Source organism: Hyaena hyaena, unplaced genomic scaffold (assembly GCF_003009895.1).
Source record: "Hyaena hyaena isolate Hyena2069 unplaced genomic scaffold, ASM300989v1 scaffold_6, whole genome shotgun sequence".
In the NCBI taxonomy this organism is placed as follows: domain Eukaryota; kingdom Metazoa; phylum Chordata; class Mammalia; order Carnivora; family Hyaenidae; genus Hyaena; species Hyaena hyaena.
This window is the reverse complement of record NW_024080638.1, coordinates 2,124,077-2,146,832: the sequence shown is the minus strand read 5'-3', so window position 1 is coordinate 2,146,832 and position 22,756 is coordinate 2,124,077. Positions and strand designations below refer to the sequence as shown.

General features: G+C 43.7%; 1 long non-coding RNA gene across 1 annotated transcript; it reads right to left on the bottom strand.

The window, feature by feature from the left end:
* Positions 1–9,531: 9,531 nt before the first annotated feature.
* On the bottom strand, positions 9,532–17,251 carry LOC120237468. The gene is made up of 4 exons (XR_005529959.1): positions 17,205–17,251; positions 16,704–16,991; positions 11,549–11,819; positions 9,532–10,403 (listed from the first exon to the last, which is right to left on the bottom strand). It is a non-coding gene; the product is annotated as an uncharacterized LOC120237468 (long non-coding RNA).
* Positions 17,252–22,756: the final 5,505 nt, after the last annotated feature.

The following is a 22,756-nucleotide window of genomic DNA, read 5'->3' as shown; positions in this document are numbered from 1 at the left end:
GAACAGGAGTTCAGTGTCCTGCAAAGGCAGATGCACCAGGTAAGGGAGTAAATAGTGAGATTGGAAGTGGGGTTGGGCCTGGGTGCTGGGAGGGGGCCCTGTGAAAGAGAATAGTCAGGAGACCTCCCCCGGGAGGTGCTGTTTGAGCAAAGAACTGAATTAAAGGAGGGAGTGAGTCATAGCTCAAAGCAGGAGCCCTGAAGTGGGCATAGGCAAGAATGGTGTGCTCCGGGCACAGCCAGAGGCTGCTGGATGTTGGGACGCAGGGCATGGGGAGCCTTGCAGGCATGGCAGGGACTTTGGACTATTCTGTACATACACTGAGAAGCCACTGTCGGGTTTTGAGGGGAGGATGACATGACGTGGCATTTACAAAAGCTACTTCAGTTGTGCTGAAGAGAGGAGAGAAGGTAGGAAGGCAGGAGTGTAAGGCCTGAGACCAAGTGCACAGCTCTTACGGCTTTCCAAGAGGGCCCTGATGCCAGTTTGGCTATAGTGTTAGCAGTGAGCTGGTGAGATTTCTGGTATGTTTGCAAGGTCGAGCTGCCGGGATTTTTGATGCCTCCGATGTGAGTTCTGAGGGAAAGAGGAATACAGGATGACATGCTTGACCAGCTCTAGGCAAATGTGCATTCCCACCATCAGAACACTGGTAACAATGAACTCTTGTGGAAAGCTTTCTGTTTCCCTTGAGGCTTAACATCTGGTTTCTGATTTGATTCTCACATCTGCCCTGTAGAATAAGAACTGTTGTCATTTGACACAGGAAGAAACAGGCTGGGATGTGCCTTGCCGAAGGTTACCCATTGCTTGCTTAGAGGAATCCCGTTTTAATTCCATTGACTCATGTGCTCAGCATGCATCCCGTCCGTGGTCAGCCCTGGGCATGGCTCCTTTGTTAGCAGGCTGTGGGGCGTGGCCTCCAGGAGCACAGGATGGGAGGTATCTGTGAGCCAGGTGGGGAGCTCAGAAGTAGGTGGAATTTCAGCACCTGTTGTTCCGTTGCTTTCAGGTGGTAGTGGGAACAGATGTGACCACAGAAATCTGTGTAGGTGACTCAGAGAGCGACTCCCCACCACCAGGGGCCAGGCGGAATGGGTTACCTTTTAGGGAGCTGGCTCGGGTTACTTCAAGCCTTTCTTCTCCAAAAGGTTGGCTCCTCTCTCTGCCTCCTTTTCCCCACGTCCTCCTCAATCCTGCACCTACTACTTATCGGTTCCCACCCCAGCTGTTCCACCGAGAAGACTCTGGCTCTTTCCTGTCCAAACCCAGAGACAACCTCCTTGTCTCTCCTGTCCCTCTGACTTCTCCATGGCATTTGACACTGAGGACCCATCCCCTCCCTCTTGTCACTTTCTCTTTCCTTCTTGTCTGTGTTGTTTCCCTCATTTGCTTCTTCCCCCACATCAGCATCTTCTTACTTTCTTCTACCTTGCAGCTTCCTCCTATAGCTCTCAGTCCTGCCCCACACACTCATCTTCCTGAAACTCCCCTCCATCTCTTCCTTTCCCTACTCTTTCCCTCCACTTGTCTTCCTTCTCTTTGTCACCTACACTGCCTGTGGACCTCCCAGCCCTGGGTTTCCAGTTCCTACTTCTCTAGAAGCACTCCCAATCTACCTCTCCATTTGCCGCCCTGCACCTCTGTACTCCCAGGCAGAGAGAGGTCTGGAAAAGAGCTGGAATAACCAGGAAATGGAGAGAAGGTCTGTCAGACTTGAACTGGAGATATGACTAGACGGGGTAGGCTGAGAGCTGATGGTGAGCCAAGCCAAAAGGGGCTGAATGCATCTTGGAATCAGAATTAAAAACAGAGGTTTCTGGGTCCAGAGAAATGGCACTACTGCATTTTGGAAGTTTCACTAACCAGCCCTGAGGAAGGTGGGCTGGGCTGGATTTTACTAGTCCAAGACACAGGGGAAGAGACCTGAGGACTGGCCAGCTTTGGAAAACACAAACAAGCACTCATCTGATCAGTGGATTGGATCTGAGTGAGAGTGGAGAGGAAGGAAGTAAGGGAGGAAGAGGGAAGCTTCACACTAGCCTTTTAGACCTGGCCACTGCAGTGCTGGTCTCTCTCCCTAGGGCAGGAGGTAAATCTGACTCAAGTTTTTTCTTCCCAGTGCTCATCATTATGGTTCTGGATGGGACAATATATTTTCCTGTGAGGCCCATTGGATTCATTAATGCTTCGTTCTAACCAACGAAGTTAGCATATTTTTCAGTTTGTTTACAGGCTAGCCCAGTACTTTATAGTCAGTCTACCTCCCACTTTAACTCACATAATTGTATTTGAATCCAACAGCTAGGCAATCAAGCAGATACTGTGATTGCCATTTTACAGATGAAGAAACCAAGGGTTAGAGAGAAGTGATAGGTCCAGGGTCTGCTATCAGTAGCAGAGTCAGACCTTGAACCCAAGTCTTCTGACTCCTTGGCTGTGGTTACTGACTGATTAAACCCACCAGGCTGTCTGAAGTTTCCAGCACCGAACACGAAGAAGCTTTGTAGTAGACAGCCATTTTTGCCTGCTCAGTTTAAGAATCCCTCCCCCTCCCCTTTTTTTTTGATATTTGCATCTTTGTTAGTTAATGTGAGACATTGTAACACACAAATCCCTAAACATAGTGGTTTATACACGATAGAATATCCACAATGGGTGTTCCCATTTGGTGTGCAGCTTTCCTCTAAGTAGTAGAGATTTAGGGACCAGCCTCCTTCTATTTTGTACATCCACCATCTTCATTTCATGGCTTCCAAAGGTGGCTGAGTGGTTTTGATAACCTATTACTTCTCACCTTTGATTAGCTAAAACTCAGTCACATGGACACACCCTACGCCCTCTGTGAAGGAGGCTGGAAACATTAATTAGAATGTGTGTCTAGGAAGAAAACAGGTTAGGGAAGGAAGAAGACAGACATTGCCATAGCATTGGTGAACCACTGTCCCCTGTCTCTCAGCTTACCAGGCCCAAATGGGGTTCCCTACTTCTGACCCTCTATCCCTGTCATCTAAGTTCCAAGATGGTTAGCCTGTATGAGAACAGTAAGTTACCTTGCTCGACTCGCTTCACTCCCTGCACCTGGTGATTGGGTCAGGTATGGACTCATGACCCCCACTGGTTCAGTGAGACTCAATCCTAGAACCTCTCTTTCCACTAGGGGTGCTGAGCTGTAAAGACATGGACCAGGGTAGCAATTTGGCATTGAGCAACCATTTTGTCAGCATGATGGGAGAGCCCGATTGAGAACGAAGCCAGCAAATAAGAAAGCAAAGCTGAAGCAGACATACCTTTCAGTAATATCCTTCAGGCATGTCTGATCAGTCCTCCCCCTGGCTTTTTTTTTTTTTACTAAGAAATCCAATAAATCCTTTAAAATTGCTTTTCTTGAGCCCAGTTTGAATTGAGTTTCTGTCACTTATAAGCAAAAGACTTAATGGAGGCCCATTTGCAAAACTCTGGAACAACTCCTCTCCCTTCCCCTCCACCCTCAAATTGGTGGCCTGGACATACCTGCTCGACCCTCTGTGCGAGCACCCCCCACGCCTGTTGGTGAGTAGTGGGCCCCTCTGAGATGGAGCTCCCTTTGAGTCATCCTACTTCCTTATGGCCTGACTGCACTTTCTCCTCACTTGTTTCTTTTTTCTTTTTTCTTTTTTTTTCTAAACACGGTTTGTTGTGAATCAAATGCAACATTTGTTGACTTCTAATGAGGTTAGGATTATTTAGAATCACACTGATTTTTTTCTACCCTACGGAAATGATAGCAGAAGACCTCTTAAAAGGATGTAAACTCAGTATAAGGTGAGGCTCAGTCTCACATCGGTCCTGATACGAACAGGCCAGTTTTGAATGCTGCAAGGAAACACTCTTCTACAAATCAGTCATTTTTAGGTGTCTTAAACATCAGAGTATGGCATCTATCCACAAAGCTTTGATTGATACAAAATGGTGACAAAAATCTAGTAGTGTTTAGTGGCATGTGGCATCACTTTGTCTCTCTCTCTCTCTCTTTCTCCCTCTTTCCCTCTCTCTCTCTCTCTCTCTCTCTCACACACACACACACACACACACACACGCACACACACACACTTAAAAAAATTGAGAGACAGTAGCATCACTGTTAAATAAGTTCAAAGACCATGTTTTGGAGCTTTCTGAGAAGTTCTGGAGCTGTTGGGAGTTTTGTTAAGAGTCAGCAGGAGCTGAAAGACTGCTCAGTTGAGATTTCCATAGCAGAAGAAAGTTGTAGAAAACCCAAAGAGAGGAGTTTGCAGGCCAGGCCCTCTCCCTGCTTCACAGCAGCCTCTAGCCACACTATCTTGAGCAGTTCCTCACACATTCCACATTCCAGCTTCCTTACACTTGCACCTAGAAGGGACTCCCTATGCTTCCTCAGTTAGAAAATATTATTTGAGATGCCTCAAATGGTACAGCTTCTGCCTTCTAGGGAAGAATTAATCACCATTTTCTCTATGTCCCATAGTGCTTTGCACATACCTCCACGTTGGAATATTTCATGTGGTACATTTTTGTGAACGGCTTCTGTGGTAGTCTCCCTGGCCTAACTATGGGTTCCTTTAAAGCAAAAAGACTGTGGCTCAGCCATCTCCCTAGTTCCTGTAATTTTAGGCTGAAGCTCGGCATATAATGAATGAGTTTTTTCAAAATGCAAATAAATGGAAAACTATACCAAGATCATATAAAATTGCACAATAAGATTTATAGGTTCCCCATAATAAAGAAGTTTTCATAGCCCCAAGAAGACTGATAACAGAATTGATAACTCAGAGAGATGGTGCCAGGGGTACCCAGATGGCTCAGTCAGTTAAGTGTCTGACTCTTTGGCTCAAGTCATGATCTCAAGGTTTGTGGGTTCCAGCCCCACGTCAGGCTCTGCACCATCTGCTTGGGATTCTCTCTCTCTCCCTTTCTCTCTGCCTCTCCTCACCCTTTCAAAATGAATAAAATAAACTTCAAAAACAAAACCAAATAGATTGTGCAAAAGGGTCCTTCTGGGCAGGCCAAATAAACTTTGTGCATGCTTCAGTCTGTGATTGAATTAGTTTTTCTTGATCACATGAGGAACAACTGAGACAACCTTGAAATGAAATGACCTGATTTTCTCACTTGCTTCATGTAGACTGGTGTTGATCTGGTTAATAGTAGGGTTGCCAGTCTGCCTGGGGGAGCTCAAGTTTGCACCTGCTGTCCCTGCAAACTATTTATAGTGCCCCAGTTAAGTCTCAGAAGTGTCCCAGTGTGGATGTAGATTCTTTGGCCACTCTATTAATGGAGAATGCTGTTGGCCTGAGATGTCAAATACAGAATTGGACCAAGAGATAATTTCTTCTGAGTGGCAGAGGGCCTTCACTCTAGCTGTTCTCTGTGTCTTAGCAGTCAAGGAGGGGTAACATCTGCAGTAGATGTTAATAAGTATCTTAGAGAGAAGGAAGCTGGGGCTCAGAGAAGTTAAGTAAACTGCTCGAGGGCTCACAGCAAATAAAGATCAGTGCCAATGTTAACCTCATTTTGTCTGACTCCATCTCTTGTCTACTTTGCAACATGGCTCATTATTTAAAAACTGCTTTTATAAGCAAATCCCCTTATTCTGGAATTCATTTTCCCCTGTCTGGATTATTAAGTAGTAATGTAATTCCTGCCTTGCCAGAGAAGACCTGGTTGACATCTGTTTGTTGTAAAAGATCATTATGGTCTGTGAAGTTCAGTCTTTAGATTAATGTGTTGTTTCTGATATGAAATAACAATCAAGTTTTTGTGAACAAGTGTCTCTGTTATAATTAATCTCAGCAATGATCTTTTGACTTAGGGATGATTAATATGTAATTAGGTAGGTTTAACTGGAAAACATTTAATTATTTATAATAGGGACAAGCAGGGGTGTCAGGAGTGGGGACAGAAATTAGCCACCAGAGCTATTAATGCTTTACTGTATGATTATTTCAGCATTGAGGATCACATTTTTACATGCAATAGCAAAAAAAAATTGGAAACAACCTATAGTCCAAACTACATCCATATAAGGGAATAGTATACAGCTGTTGTAATAAGTAGTAGTTGGTTATAGATACTTACCGATGTGGAAAGATAGATCCAAAGGGCAAAAAGTAGGTATAAAGAGATATACGTTATGATTTATTAAAAACAACAATGCATATCCTAAAAATGTCTGAAATATATCTCTTTATTTCTACTGTCAAAATTATGGGTGGTTTTCAGGGCATCTAGGTGGCACAGTCAGTTAAACATCTGACTTTTGATTTCGGCTCTGCGCTGAATGTGGAGCCTGCTTGGAATTCTCTCTCCCTTTCTCGGCCCCTCCCTCCCTCACATTCTCTCTCTCAAAATAAAGGATGCCTGGGTGGCTCAGTCAGTTAAGCATTAAACCTCAGCTTAAGTCATGATCTCACAGTTCATGAGTTTGAGCCCTGCATCAGGCTCTGCATTAACAACTCAGAGCCTGCTTTGGATTCTCTTTCACCTTTTCTCTCTGACCCTTCCTCTCCCAAAATAAATAAACATTTAAAAATAAATAAATAAATAAACAAACAAACAAAAGAAGGAAGGAAATCCTGCCATATTCAAAACATGGATGGCACTTGAAGAAGGCATTATGCTAAGGGAAAGAAAGATGAATACTGTATGATATCACTTGTATGAGGCATATAAAACAGTCAAACATGTAGAAGCAGAAAGTGGGGCGCTCGTTACCAGGGGCTGGGAGAAGGGGAAAGGGAGAGTTGGTATTGGGTTATGGAAGATGGTTGAATTCTAGAATCTGCTGTATAGCCTTGTGCCTGTAGCTTACATTACTATAATTATGCACCTAATAACTTGTTGAGGCTAGATCTCATGTTAAGTGTTTTTATCACAATTAAACAATGCTGACAACATAAATAAACATTAATTTTTTTTTTTTTAAATAAAGGGGTGCCTGGGTGGCTCAATCAGTTGTGTCAGACTTCAGCTCAGGTCATGATCTCACATGATCTTGTGGTATTAGAGTTCAAGCCCCGTGTTGGGCTGTGTGCTGACAGAGCCTGGAGCCTGCTTCGGATTCTGTGTCTTCTTCTGTCTCTGCTCCTCCCCTGCTCACACTGTTTCTGTCTCTCTCTCTCAAAAATAAATAAACATTAAAAAATTTTAAAATAAAAACCACTAACAATGACCAATAAAAGCATGTGTGTCCCTCAGGACATAGCTGAGCCCTCCACCATTATCTACAGGATACCTCTCTTCTGAGGCTTGGAGGCTTGTATTGCTCAGGTAAAGAAATGCCTATTACTGGGAACAGTATGACAGGTTTTCCCTGATGAGATTTTCTTGAGTCAATGAAAATCAATGGGATTTTCTGGAATTTTGCATTCCTACGTTGCAGGTGAAGAACTGATTTTGAGAACTTCTGCTCTTATAGAACAGGCTGCTGTTCCAGAGAACTCTTTAGGAGAATAGGAACTAATAATGGGAATAAAGTGTAGGCGTGAATTTAAGCATAGGAGAGGAAAGCAAGCTGACACAATTTCCCTTGCCTTTGAGGTTAGGAATCTTGAGGTTATTTATACAGTTAGCTCCTGGAGAAAGCATTTGTTGGAAAAATAATCTATTGTACCTTAAAATGAATGGCTGCTTTGGGCCATCCCATTTATTAGCTACCATTTACCAAATATTTCCAATGTGCCAGACCCCACACTGAGTACTTTGCAGACACCATCTCATTTAATCCTTGTAAGCACCCCATAAGGTAGGTCTTTTATCTTCATTTTGGGTAATGAGGAAACTGAAGCTTGTGGAGGTGAAATATGTTGGTCAAGGTCACACAGCTTGTGAGTGGCAGAGCTCCAGAAATCTATGCTCTTAACCACAGTGCTACTTTGCCACCAGAATTAAAAGGAAAAAAGAATTGGAGGAGAGGTCAGAAGGGCAAACCTGAAGCCCTGGACACCCGACAAGGACATTGGACCAGCTAGAACTTTGTGTCCCTCTCAGTGAGTCAAGAAGTCAATGCTTGTTGTCCACCCATGGTCATATCCTTTAGATTCTTTAGTGGGAATAGGATGTGCTGTTGTATGATGGGATAGAAAACTTATGGACTTTGGATCTATATCTATTGGTTCAAGTTTCATCCGTGCAAATTATGTGTGCATAGGTAAGCTCCTTCTCATGCCCTGTGTTTGTCATAGGCGAATGGGGTGGCTCAGTGAGGAGAATAGGTGTAAAAGTACCTGACACTGGCTTTGGCAGATGTATTAGCCAGGCTATGCTAGGCCATGCCAAGTTAACAAATCCCTTATTATTTTTCATAATAAAATCCCATTTTTCTCTTCACATGAAGCCTCATCCTAGTTACACCACCCTCCTCATCTTGTGGCTCTGTTGTCTGTTGCCTTCAAGTCACCACAGTAGGTAACAGAAAACTGAAAGAGGCACCCCAGCTCCACACTGCCCCAGCCCAGACGTGGGACAAGTCATATCTGTTCACAGTCCATCGGCCAGTACTAGACGCCCAAGCCCCAGCAATCACAAGGAAGGCTGGGAGAGAGAGGGGATACCTGGGTAGTTAGTGCAGAGACTTGTTTCATGAGGTGAAGGTTTCCTTCTTTCTTACTTCCTAATGAATTTTTTGGAATTAAAATTGACACACAAATCTAAAGCTTAGTCAGAAAGCTCTTTGGTTCTAATTGAGTGGATTCAGTGTCTTTCATAGCATACATCTACACTGTGCACAAGGAAAAAGTGAGTGAATTATTTTGATCATTGGACACACTTACATTGTTTAATGGGAAAAATCCAGAATTAATAACAATACCACGTTTTGGGAAACTATTGAAATGGACTGAATGTCTCTCAGGGAAAGAAAGAAATATCTTAATCTGGTGTGTGTACATGTATTTTATTTTTTATATTGCATTATAGACCATTAGAACTAAAATTACCATGGGGCACCTTGGTGATTCAGTAGGTTAAGCATCTGACTTCAGCTCAGGTCATGATCTCATGGTTCCTAAGTTCGAGCCCCACGTCAGGCTCTGTGCTGACAGCTCGAAGCTAGAGTCTGCTTCAGATTCTGTGTCTCCCTCTCTCTCTGCCTCTCCCCTGCTTGCTCTCTCTCTCTCTGTCTGTCTCTCAAAATTAAACGTTAAAAAAAAAAAGAGCTAAAATGACTCTAGCAATTGTTTGCTTGTGCATTCTTATCTCACCTTTTTCCACAGGATTTGAAGCAGTACCTTAGAAATGACAAACTACTATAACAGTTGGTTCTTCATGCTTCTTGTATCCTACCACCAATCATTGTCTACCCTGGTACCTAACAGGTCTTTTTAAATGCAAAGCTGATCAAGCCATGCCTACTTTAAAAGAAAACAGTTGAGCATCTGACTCTTGATTTTGGCTTAGGTCCTAATCCCAGGGTTGTGGAATCGAGCCCCATGTCAGACTCTGCCCTGAGTGGAGCCTGCTTAAGAGTCTCTCTCTCTCCTGCCTCCCTTCCCTACTTGTGAGTACACATTCTCTCTCTACAAAAAAGAAGAAGGAAAGAAAAAAATTCAAAGACTTTACTCTGTCCCCCCACCCAAATCCTTAGCCTAACTGAACAGCCTGCTGTGATCTACCTTCCCATCCTGTACTAGCTGTCAATCTGGCCAAGCTGGAACTATGCTTCCCAGAATTCCCTTCCCTGTGTAATTCTGGGTGAAAATTGGCCATGACAGATGTCCACTACTAACATGCAGAAAGTATGTCCTATGTACCAGGCACCGGTCCAAAAACCTTGTACGTACTCATTTATTCTTGGCAATGATCCTAATGTTATTCCCATTTTACAGATATAGACACAGTGACTAAGTCCCTTGCCCAAGATCACCCAGTCAGTATTTGGACTCAGATTCTGTGACTCTATAGCCCATGCTTTTCATTATCACTATCATTAGATGCTATTGAAGCTTTAACAGAGCTTTTGGAAATTTTTCTGTATGGAAGAGACTCAGAAAGAGATGACCTGTTTTTGTATGGATATGATAACTGGAATTTTTAGTCATCTCTTTACTAGCTTGGGGATAAAGCTGAACCTCCAGAGGACAAAGCTGATAAAAACTCAAGAAAATTATTTATATTCCATTGGTGCTTGTAAAAGTGAGTGGCTAACATTTGTCTGGCGCACAATTAATTAGAGCTTTTCTTCAGATCAAAGGGTCTCATCAGGTATGCCATGGTATGATCAGAATGGAATAGTTTTGCTTGCTGTAGTAACAAATGACTCCCAAATCTCTTAAAACAGAAGACATTCATTCCTTGCTCAAGCTTTATGGTTATTGAGGGTTGGCTGTGGCTCTACTTCATACAGTCTTGACTTTGGTATCCAGGGTGATCTGTAACTTTGCTGGCCACTGTGATAAAGAGAGAGAACAAGACAGTTATACTCTGGCTCTTAAAGATTCTGCTTGGAGGTAGCATGTCACTTCTGCTCCCATCTCATTGGCCAAAGCAAGACACATGGCTGTGTATGGGTTCACATACATTTCTGCAAGGGTCACTAATTTGGGTGACTCTCAGTCAGTCAGTTTACCATAAGACACTGCTCCCTTAGCCACACGGTTGATGGGCAGAAGCCGGGATGACCCAAACCCTCTTAAAGATCATATATGGCCACAGCTAACCTTTCATGTTTACTCCAGTGCTTTATCTATTTCCGCACCATGAACTAAAACCAATTGGCAGTATTGACTTTGATTGTCTCACCGAATTCCCACAAGAATTAGGGCACCAGGGCACCATCAGGTGGAGCCCAAATCTAAAATTTGGGATTTTAGCCTCCGTACCCAAGGTGTTGTTGGCTGTCATAAGGGACACTGTGAATAGGTCAGCAGAAGCTATGACCTGAGGAGCTAGAGTTCAGGCTCTTCAGCTCCACTGGCCTCTGTATATATCTTCTCCTGGGTTGAATTGGCTCGTTGACAGAGCCGGCAGTGACCGCACAGGCTCAGAGATAACCAAGGAGAGTGTTGAGCACAAACATGCTGCAGACTGTATTTTTTCTTATTATTAAGGCTCTGGAGACAAGAACATGACAACATTTTGGCAGCTGGGACTGTGGCCATGTGTGGGAGAAAGTGATTTGCATGAGCAATGCAAAACCACCTGGTTTATTGCAACTGACTCTGAACAAGTTAAATGAATCAAATCCCCAGTTGGATACCAGAAGAAGCTAACTTACGTGTGTGCGTGTGCACACACACACACCATGGAGCTCCTGCAAGGAAAAAAAGAACACCACAACTACCTAACACTCAGTTCTATACAAATAAACAGTATACTAAGGAGCCTTTTGTCCTCTTGCTGTCACTCCCTGGCCTTGTTTTCCTGAGCTTGTCTAAATCATCTTACCCTGGCAGCCCTGTAACTGGGCTTCCCCTCCCCAAGCCCAACCACCCCTCTGTGGGCCCTCTGGAAGGTTGTGCTCAGTGGTGCAAAGGAGCCCCAGGAATGGGAGTGCTTGTCCTCTAACCATCAGCAATGAGAACATTCCACCAACCTTCCTGATTGCAGAATCCTGGGTCCCACTCTGGACTATCACCAAATCCCTGGTGGATTCTTCTGCAAACTGAAGTTTCCAAACCATAGCCTTAGATAGCCAAATGCTGCATATGGATCTGACAGACTCTTGCAACCCCTCAGCCTCCCAGGATTCCTCCTCTCTCCTGGCCAAGTACTCCAGTGAAGACGTATCCCAGGGATGCTTTTCTTTACTGAAAAGGCCATCACCGCCTTGGGTTACAGGCTGACATGGTCTGGGAGAGACAGGGCTGTGTGTCAGAGGATTGGAAAAGAGAGAGCATGGTTGGCAAAGTCATAGGGAAAGAACACTTAGTAGGAAACTGAAGACTTGATTTCAAGACTGGGTTCAGTTACTAATCTTGATAATTCTGAGTTTACTTGGGCTCTCATTGTTCTTTTATTCACTGAACAAACGTATATTAAATGCTTACCGTACGTTAATTCTATTTTGGCTGCTGGGGATAGAGTAGTTATGGTAGCCAGCCTTCAAGATGGCCCCCAGTGATCCCAGTTTTCTTTCTTTTTTTATCAGTTAATTTATTTTAAGAGAGAGAGAGAGAGTTGGGGAGGGGCAGAGAGAGAGAGTCCCAAGCAGGTCCTGAACCACCAATGCAGAGCCCAATGTCGGACTTGAACCCACAAACCATGAGATCATGACCTGAGCTGAAGTCAGATGCCTAACTGACTGAGCCACCCAGGTGACCCCCCCACCCCATTTTTTGATAGTCACAATCTTGTGTGGTCCCCTCCTGCAGTGAATAGGAATGACCTGTGTAAACAACAGGATATTGTAGAGATGACAGTCTGTGACTTCTGTGGCCTAGTCAGAAAGACAGAGGCATCTGCTTTGCTTTCTTTTGGATTGCTCACCCTGGGGGAAGCCAGCTGCCCTATTGTAAGGATGCTCAGGCAGCTTGGAGAGGCCCCTGTGGGAAGAAACCGAGGCCTCCTACCAATAACCAGCACCATATGAGTGATCCATTTTGGAAAAAATCCTTCAGCATCAGCCAAGCCTTCAGATAGCTGCAGTCCATCAGACATCTTGATTGCAATGTCATGAAAGACTTCTATCCAGAACCACCCATTAAGCTGCTTCAGAATTCCTGACCCACAGAAACTGTGGATAATAAATGTTTATTATTTTAAGCTACTCTGTTTTGGGGTAATTTGTTAAGCAGGGATAGAGAGCTAATACAGTAGTGAGCTGGAAATTCAAGATGTACCCTATTATAGATACAGAAATGCTGATGCATAGGAGCACATGTACCCCAATGTTCATAGCAGCACTCTCAACAATAGCTAAAACATGGAAAGAGCCTAAGTGTCCATCAACGGACGAATGGATCAAAATGTGGTTTATCTATACCATGGAATACTACATGGCAATGAGAAACAATGAAATCTGGCCATGTGTAGCAACATGGGTGGACCTTGAGGGTGTTATGCTGAGCGAAATAAGTCAGGTAGAGAAGGACAAATACCATATGTTTGCACGTATAGGAGGATTAGGAGGAACTTAACCGAGGAACAAGGGGGAGAGGAAGGGGGGAAATGGTGGGGGAAAGGAAGAGAGGAAAACCATGAGAGACTCTTGAATGCTGACAAAAACTGAGGACTGATGGATGTGGGGGGGAGGGGGGGATGGGCATGGAGGAGGGCACTCGTGGGGATGAGCACTGGGTGTTATGTGGAAACTAATTTGACAATAAACTATTAAAAAAAAAAAAGATGTACCCTATTATACCCTCCTGAAGAGTATAGTCTAGTTGGGTGGAAATGAGGAGGAAGGATAGACAAAAGTAAACCAAGTGAATAAATAAGTATAAATAGTGGTAAGTACGATGAAAGAAGCAAGCAGGGTGTTGTGCTGAGATAGATTATATGATGGGCCAGCTCCATTCGATAGAGTGGGCAGAGGGTACCTCCCCAAAGAGCTGCTGCTGAACCAGCCCCCGAAGGCTCCTGTGGTGCCACCTTGCACCCAGATACAAAGGCTCCACTTTAAGGATGACAGGGCATCCCTGCCTGCCCCTGACTCCTCATCTCTTTTTTCATCATGCAAACTTTTTAATTTACAGAAAACTTTAACAGTTTTTGTGGGCTTAAATGTGGCATATACCACATTAACAGTAGCATTACACTTCATTCCTTGAAGATGTGCTTATCTTCACTCGAGCTGTCAGCACCCTTCCGATTTCTGGTCCAGTCTACTCTTGTTTCTCTTCACCATGTACACAAAGTAGGCAAGGGTCTCTTTTTCATTCGTGGGTATGTTCCTGAAGTCTCAGCTGACAGTTTCTGCTAATTGGCCCCTATTGAATCATGGTCTGCCCTGCAACTTGTGGTATCGTTTATAGCAAGGTCAAGAAGTAAACTTCTAACCTTGTCTCAACCATGGTTGGATGGGGTCTCTTGGTTGTACCAATTTAGCTTATTCCTCCACTTTGTAGAGGGGGACCAGCACCATCATGTGGGATCTTGGAGGCCATGGCTTGGGGTTTGCCCTTTATATTGACAGGAGCAGGAGTCTCTGGAGGGTTTTACGCAGCAAAGCAAAATGATTTAATTTATTCTTCGAAAAGTTCACTGTGCTTATTCTCCAGGTCTGTCCTCTCCAAGTCTCAGGTTTCTAATTTGTAAAACAGGAGTCTGAGATAGAATTTTCCACCCTGCTTATCCCCACAAAAGGCTCTCCTTTCCAGGCTAAACATTTCAGTTCTTTCCACCGTCTTTCACACTGTTTGGCCTCTTCACAAGCTTGGTTATTCTCTGTGCAATTTAATTGTGGTCTTGTCCTCTGGAATTGGGGCACTTCAGACCCAGCCCAACACTCTATCCATGGTCCATCCAACCTGTGGTAGAGCAGGGCTGTCCATCCCCTCATAATATCAGTTCTGACATGTGTTAACAGGCATGGTTTCACTGCAGAAGTTCTTTGCTGCTACTCTGAAGGTGAATTGTATGAAGGCACTCTTTGCCACTCTGCAGCTGTTCCCCCTGACACCCCTTTCCCTGTCATCACACATTCTCCCTGCAGTTGGCAACACCAGGACAGAAAAGACAAGGAGGTCCTTGCAGGGCACCTCCTCTGAGATGATCTTCTGGCAAGAGATGGCCTAATTAGGATTCCAGGCACCATCTCTTCAAGAGGGGCATGTTCTTTTGAAACATGGCTACAGACATGAACATTGCATTAGAAACATTGAGGACTTGAATCTTAGTTCCAAAGAGAACGATCTGAGAATGGCGCTGCAGATGGGTCTGAAACCTGATGGGGAGTTCTCATACAAAGGATCGGTTCTGCCTGGAGTTCAGAGAAAAGATCACACTAGCTCATTTAGATAGGAATGATAACTATCCAACTGGGGTAACAGATAAGTGCTTCCAGAAACAGCCTCTTTAGGCAATGAAGCCTCAAATGGCTGCCTTCAGAGGGAAGGGGGAAATGGTAGAAGACAGAGAAGAATTTAGGTCAGCCAGAATGGGGCCCCAAAAAGTCAAGTTCAGAAATAATTTAACAGATAGGGATCCAAAGAATATGTGGTTTGCCTGACAAATGACATTCACTTTGAAAGTGAAAATGAAATTGGGGAAAGCAAAATTGCTGCATAATGGGTCCCGGAGATTGAAGAGAAATGATACCAGGGGAGAAAGGAGTTGTAAAGCCTTCCTAGTTAAGCATGAAATTGGAATGAATGAATTTTGGCCCATAAAGGGTCAGGTGAAGATCGTACAGATAATGGCTTAATCCCGAGCAGCTCCAAAACGGTGTTCATTAGCAGAGGATCTCAAGCCCTCGACAGGCGAGCCTGACCAGCCTCACGCTGCCTTCTCTCCAGCCTGCTCGTTCTGGGTGGACCTCTTTAACAGAACAAGACCACTTAATTCAACAGTTAAGCCAAGGAATGATGGAAAAAGACTTTTACCCTGAATGTCAAGGGGCCTCGAAAGAGCTGGGTGGTGTGTGAGGGGGGAAAGATGATGCACATGGAAACCAAAGAAGCACTGTGGGGCTGGCAGAATCTCATCCTTGCAAATAATGATCCTTGGCCACCTAGCAAAAGGCACATGGACTACTGCCTAGGGACATCTGGGTTTTGTTCCTGGCCTAATGAACGGACTCTCTGTGAGATTGTTAGACCAGACACTTCATCTCTGTGAGACTCCTTTTATCCACTTCCAGACAAGCATAATCATATCTGTTGACCCTCTTCTCCTTCACAGAAATAGAGGTTTGCACAGTGTGTTCATGAGCATTGACTCCTCATTAACCTTCACAGTAGCTCTACAGGGGGCATGATTGCCTCCATCATATGGATGACCAACTGAGGCCCAGAAATGTTAAACATCTTGTCCAAGGTACAAACCTAAGCAGAAGAACCAAGACTAGAACATAAATAATCCAATTTCAAATACAGGGCTCTTTCTGTGACCCCACAACCATCTACTGAACAAGAGAGAAAATTATGAGTGGTTCTTCTGGGACACAGTAATTATGGTAAAGAGCGTGGTTTTTGGAAGAAGTCAGCTTACATTCGAATTCCAGCTTTGTCACTTTCTAGTGGCTTCACTCAGTCACACAAACCTTAGTGTCTTTGTTTATAAAATAGGAATCAAAACAGTGCCTCAGCCATGAGATTGCTGTGAATTCAGTGTCCACAGAGTGTTTGGTGAATCATATAGCAAGTGCTCAGTTAATGGAAGCTTGCTGTCATAGCCAGGCATGGTGCCATGTTGCTGGAAACCTAGATGGGAGAGGGATTAGGAGGGACGGCTCTGAACTCAGATGACATGGGTTTGCATTCTGACTCTGTCATTTATTATATCAGGGACCTTAAAAATTGCTTAACTTTTCTAAGCCTCAGTTTTCCCATCTGTAAAACATATACATAGCTACATGTCTCATATCATTGTGAGAATTAAGTGAGATATTTGCAAGAGCACCTGGCACAGTGTGGACACACCAAAATTATTCTCCGTGGTAGCATTAGTCCATCATGGCCGTGGATTAATGATCAGAAAGAAGGGCTAGGGCTTTATAAAAGTGAATAGTTTCAGAAATCAGTACCCATAAAGTGAATTCAGAGTGAAACATGGAATTATTGGGTCCTGAAGAGTGTTTCTTCACAGACCTTGAATTATACTTGCGTTTTGGTGTCCTCTTAATCCCAGTATGTATCCTCTCTCATGCTTTGTAGCGAATACTGTCTCATCACTGCCTGCAATGGCTGTTTGGAATTCTTGGTATCCTCCATTGTTTTCATTTTCAACTCAATCCATTAGTTCATCCACTCACTTCTTCCTTTCTTCTTACATTCATTCATCTTCAGTTCACCCTTCAATTTCAGAGACATTTCTTGTGTATCTCCTTTAGGTCAGGCAATGAATTGTGGTCATACCACTCCAGAGCCAAAAATGTCCTGGAGGACATGAGATATGTGTATAAATGCCAAAATACAAGGGAGATCATTGTGGAGGGATGGCTGGTTAAATTAAAGATACACAGGGAGACAGAGCTCATAGCCATCTGGAAGGGGAATCATGAGGGGAGGGGCACTGGGCTAGATTTAGGTGGGGAAAGGATGCTCCAAGTGAAGAACCAGCACTCAGGATGCTTAGGGAAGAGGTGTTACCTGGTCTCACATGGTGGAGTGATGACTACCTGGTTTTCTGGGCTCTGAGCCCTGTTATGGGTAGCCCTGTCAAGTGTGGGGGGAGAGAAAAGGGGAGTAAGTATGCAGGGAGTGCAAGGAGCAGGGAATCCAGGAGTCAGACAGACATAGGTTCACATCCCATCTCCACATCACACATGCTAAATAGCTTTACTTCTTGGAGCCTCAGTCTTTCCATCAGTGATATGGAAATAATACAGCTTTTCTGACAGTGGGGCTGTGGGAGCCCTGGTGGAATAATATATGTGAAAAAAATTTCTCTGACAAGACACAGGTTTCACATTGGAATGGAAGGTAGGATGTCACTTTTATTGCTAACCTACAGGAGTAGGTTCACCAGTAGTGCTACCAGCCCCCCATGACACTGTCCAAGAGTTGGTCCCCAAAGGATCTCATCTTACTTTTCCTGTGGTAACTGACCTGTCATACAGAGTACACACCAGTGGAAACTCTACATGGTGAAGTCAGCTTTGGAGATGCAAAATGATACTTTCTGCCTGTGTGTTCTCTTCTTTCCCTTCATTTAGGGAGGGAGGAACCTCTGTGTTTTCTTGCTTCTATTTTGTGATAGAATAGAAAGCAGGAGTGGCCTCCATGAGACTTCTTTTACTGTCTTTGTTTTTCAAAGTCTAAACCCACTGAGAAGACTATGCTGGGTTTCCTTGAAGGAGGGCGCAGAGCGCTGTTGTTATCAAGGAAACCCTGAAAGACAGATCGAAGAAGGGATCTATGGAAATCAAAGAAAGAAATAGAGGGCAGTGGGCTCCATGAGATTGGGCAGTGGCACTATGATCTGGATAGGCCTCAGAGGAGAATGGCTGCATGATTTCCAGACCTGGTAAATATTACTTTGCCCCAGAAGCAGCACAAGCAATGGACCCAAAGGGACCGTGTGCATGTGGACAATGGGTGTCTTAGGCTAACGGTATGAACTGATAACTAATGATTCTGGGTGAGAGAGGATCCCAAGTTCCATAGCACTACATAAAATTCCAGCACCCAGTCCTCTGAGAGGAAGATTTGAAGTTGAATTTTCTACAGCTTGGAGGAGTGGAGACTTGTTAAGATCGTTGATTAAAAGATATTTTAAAAATGTGATATCACTTGTAACCTTGCATATGTGAAATGGGAGTAATACTTCCTCAGCTATTAGATACAACAGGTCTACCCATTTTACTTGGAGATGTGTTTGGGGATGCTTCATTTGCATAATCTGTTTAGCTGGCTATTTGCTTAAAGCAAGGTAAAGAGTATGTGCTCTCTTTGATACATAACTCTCCTAGCATGTCATCACAGCAGAAGGATTCGTGATAACCTCCACTCTGGTAAAGGTGCATCACTGTCTGATGTTTGGATCACTCAGACCATGAGGGAATTCAGTCAGCCGGAACTCACAGAGTTCTATCAACACACAGAGACTGCTCTCAGGTGTTCTCAAACTGGCCTGCGTTGGGAGTTGATGTGGCACTTCATATGCAAAGTCTGCCACTTGAAGAAGTGAATTACCTATGACTGATAGGGAGTACTAAAATAATAATGCTGTCTTCATCACTAAACTAATGGATGCTATATCAGTCATATTGAATCCTTATAGAAATATCTGCCACAGGACAAAGGCAGAAATTTAAATAAGCTAGTCAAAGATATAAAAGTAGAGTCTGAAGGGTTGATCTGCTAGCATATGACTTTTTTGCAGATCTTCTTGGCTTGAGCTACTTTTGATCTCCATGATATATAAACATACGTTAGCTTTGTTTTTCACAAGTCATATCTGGTAAGTGGACAGGAATGGGAGGGTTTGAAGAAGCTGGCCAGAATATGCTTTTCCCAAGCCTCACCTCAGAGCTCAGTATTTAAGCACTCAAAGTATATCTTCCAAACTGGATAAAACTTCTTAAGATAATAGCCTTCAATGATGTTGGTCAATGACATGGGCCTCCTGCTAGTTAGATGCGACAGATCACTTCTCAATTTCTACCTCTTTCTCTCTGCAAACCCCTAGAAGTCCCTATATACATCCCAATCAAATTATCCTGGCTAAAAGTATCTTCTGTTCAAGGTAAGGCTTCTTCACACCTAATGGGCAGCTACTTTACAGCTGACTGTTGCAGTCCATCCCGTGGCAGACCCAGTCTCAGTGAGAGAAGGAAAAACACTAGACCAGATTGTGGCCTGGTCACTTACATGTCTGAGCCTCAGCTAGATGGGCAATGGCACCGCTAAGAGAGATGGAGAATTCAAGAGCAGAGTAGATACGATGGGGAAGAGACTGCACCAAGTCTTGAGTGTGTTGAGGTCTGGAGAGACATCCACGCAGAGGTTTCTGTGTATATTTGGCCATGTGGTTTTGATACTCAAGGGAGAAGTCTTGGCCAGAGACAGACTTAGGAGTCATAATGTGGGCCCAGATTCAGCAGAAGCCATGCAAATGGGTACCATGATCCAGGAATAGGCTATAAATTAAGAAAAGGGGATATTGGACAAAGCCTCAGGAATATCAAAATTTAAAGAGAGAATAAAGGTAAAGGGTCCAAGGGTAGCTATCAGCAAGGATGAGTGTAGAGGAAAGAAAAAAACCCCATGGCAAGTACTAGATCAGAAGAAAAGGAAGAAGGTTCTGAGAAGGATGTATTCAACCTTCTTAAATGCTTCAGGTTAATCAACTAAGGCTGAGAACGGAACGTTCACTGGGTTTGACAAATAGGAAGTCACTTTAAAGGTGGAGTGATAGAAGATAAAGTCAGGTTGATGAAATATATACCATTTCAGGAAGATTATGATAGAATGCAAGAGTAGAGGAATTTGCTTTCAAAGAAGCTTTCCTTCCTAAGGGACCACATGTGAGGAAATAACAATAGGTGAAAATACAGTTAATTTTGGAAGTGAATGGGAAGGGATCTGGAGGGAATTTATATGTGGTGACCTTTACCATATGAAGTGAGAGATAATTGAGGAAGTGGCAGAACAGATGTAGCACAGGACTTGAAAAGGGCAGTGATGATTGGGATCAGGTTTGTAAAGAATGGGAGACAGGAAAGAATAAAATATTGATTTTAAAGACATTAATTAATTTAAAAGATTGATTGATGGATGATTTTTGAGGTCAAGATTTTAGATGTAGATGTTGGCCAGTCATAAATCTGAGTTCCTGGAATGGAAGAGAAAACTATGGAAATAGGTAAAGCAAGACCCTGGAGGATGAGATGCTGTAAGAATCCTTTGACAGATCTTGGGGGCATCTGAGATGGCAACAGGGATTGGGGTGAAGGGTAGGACTTTGAACCAGTGCCAGTGTTCAGCAAATGTTGAGTGAGTATCTACGTCATGCCAGGCACTGGATGCTGTGGTACCCAGTAAGCATAAGGGATGGATTTGAATGTAGTCAATGTGTAAAAGTGGTGGGAGTTGGAGACAATGGTGTAGCCTAATAGTGTGACCATGGAGACAAGAGGGTCTTTAAATCACATGAGAATGGAACTTGCTAAGAATGGCAGTGGAGGATTAGGAGAATCCTAACCCACTGGGTTGTAGGCTATGTGTTTTAAGGGTGAGGATTGTGGGCAGATGAACAGCCTCCCCTGGAGAAGGCTGCAGAGAAGCAGAATCATTAGGGACACACCACGTGCCTAGCCATGTGTTAACTGCTTGAATAACGACAGCATTTGGCCCTACTCTGAGGGTCCCTGGAACCTTTTTGAGCGCCCATCTGTGCTGCCAGACCTTGATGGGTTTACTGTTTCTCTCTGCTCTGTTGGCTAAGCCCTGCTCACACAGGGATAATGAAGGTCTCATTTGCCTCCAACAATATGGTGCCTTTCTGCATAATTTACATGTTTTCTTCAAGGCTCAGACACTAAGTAATGAGGTAACAAATTCTGGTGTGGGGTCTTGCTACTGATACATGGAAACCCAGACTCTGTACCTTTACTCTTCTATGGTACCTTCCAGCACAAGTCTGCAGTGTGGAAAGGTGTCTCTCTATCTTGGTCTTGGCAGGCACCTGTTACGGAGAAAACTTGGACTTCTCAGGATGACTGGCTGCATCTAACTGTTACCTATATGTCACTGTCACCTCCTGAAATTCAGCTGCAGTCAGTAAATTTATAAATACTTCTCTAAGATTGGATTTTGTTTCCAATTTGTAAGAACATTAACGACCATTTATTGAGCACTTATAGGTGTCAACCACTGTGCTAAGGATTTACATGAACTTTTTTTTCAATCTGCACAGCAACCAATGAAATAGATATGTTTTTCCTATTTTCTTCCCTTTTTCTTTTTAAAGGAGGTAACTGAGGCCTAGAGAAAAATCAGTAGTTCATGGGCACAGCTCCTCACAGAGATAGGATCACATCAGAGCCAGCCCTCTTAGCCACTGCCACACCTCTTCCTCAGGTTTTCCACTTTTTCCATCATTTGGCATCAACATACTAATAGTGTACAAGTCTGTGTTAACCTCCACCAGGAGGAAACCCTAATGAATTGAGGATTACTGGAAAGTAATGTAAGGCAAAGAGTAGAGGCCTCTGAGTAGGGACAGGGACAGGAGCCAGCCCAGAAAGGACTGTGTTGGCCACATTCAGTAGTTTGGACTATGACCTGCAGGCTTTGGGGAGACATTTGAGAATTTCCAATAGTGAAGTGAACACTATGCAAATACTCACTATTTACCTCCTGCATATTCATGAGGATGACTACATAAGGAATAGGAGGAGGCATGCCAGGCACCTAGAATTTAATGATTCTCAGAGTAACTGTCTCCTTAAACTTTGTGGTCTAGTAGCCTGGCTTGGCTCATCCTAGTCCAGATCCTGGAGGCTGTTTTGGGAGAGTAAAGGATAGATGCAACTTGGATTTTCACCCTTAAGTCATGATGAACAACGGGGAGAAGGTGAGAGGAATAGATAGGGTTACAGTTAGCCCTTACATAGGACACTGACTGAAGGAGTGACTTTGGGAGTATTAGACATTATAGTATTCCTATGGCAGAAAGGGAGAACCTAACCATGCCTATGTCCTTCTACCATCACTCTCAATTGAACTCAACATCAGATGTTCCTGACAGATTTTGCAAGTCTTCTCAAATGAGTAATGGGGTTTTACTAAGTCTCTTTGCTCTTTCCTGTTGATTGGACACTAGCCTCCGGTACACCAGGCCTGGAGGCAGGTTCTAGGAATTCCTACAGTATGGGTTCATCTTTGATCACCAAGAACCCACTAGGATTCAAAGTCAAGCTGGGTAAGAGCTCGACTGCTTGGGATGAGTGTAGGATGGTAGAGCATCCCCTATAATTTTCGAAGTTTTAGAACCGAAGATTGGGGATCCTTCTAATCATTGCATTCTTTTGGCTGACTTTATGAGTTCAAAATGCAGCTCATTGCTCTTTAGCAATTATGGTCACCTTTGTCCTAAATAAAGAGCAGCTGTCATTCCAAGCTCCTTCTTCCTGCATGCTTTCTTTTTTTTTTTAATTTTTTTTTTTAAATGTTTATTTCTGAGAGAGAGAGACAGC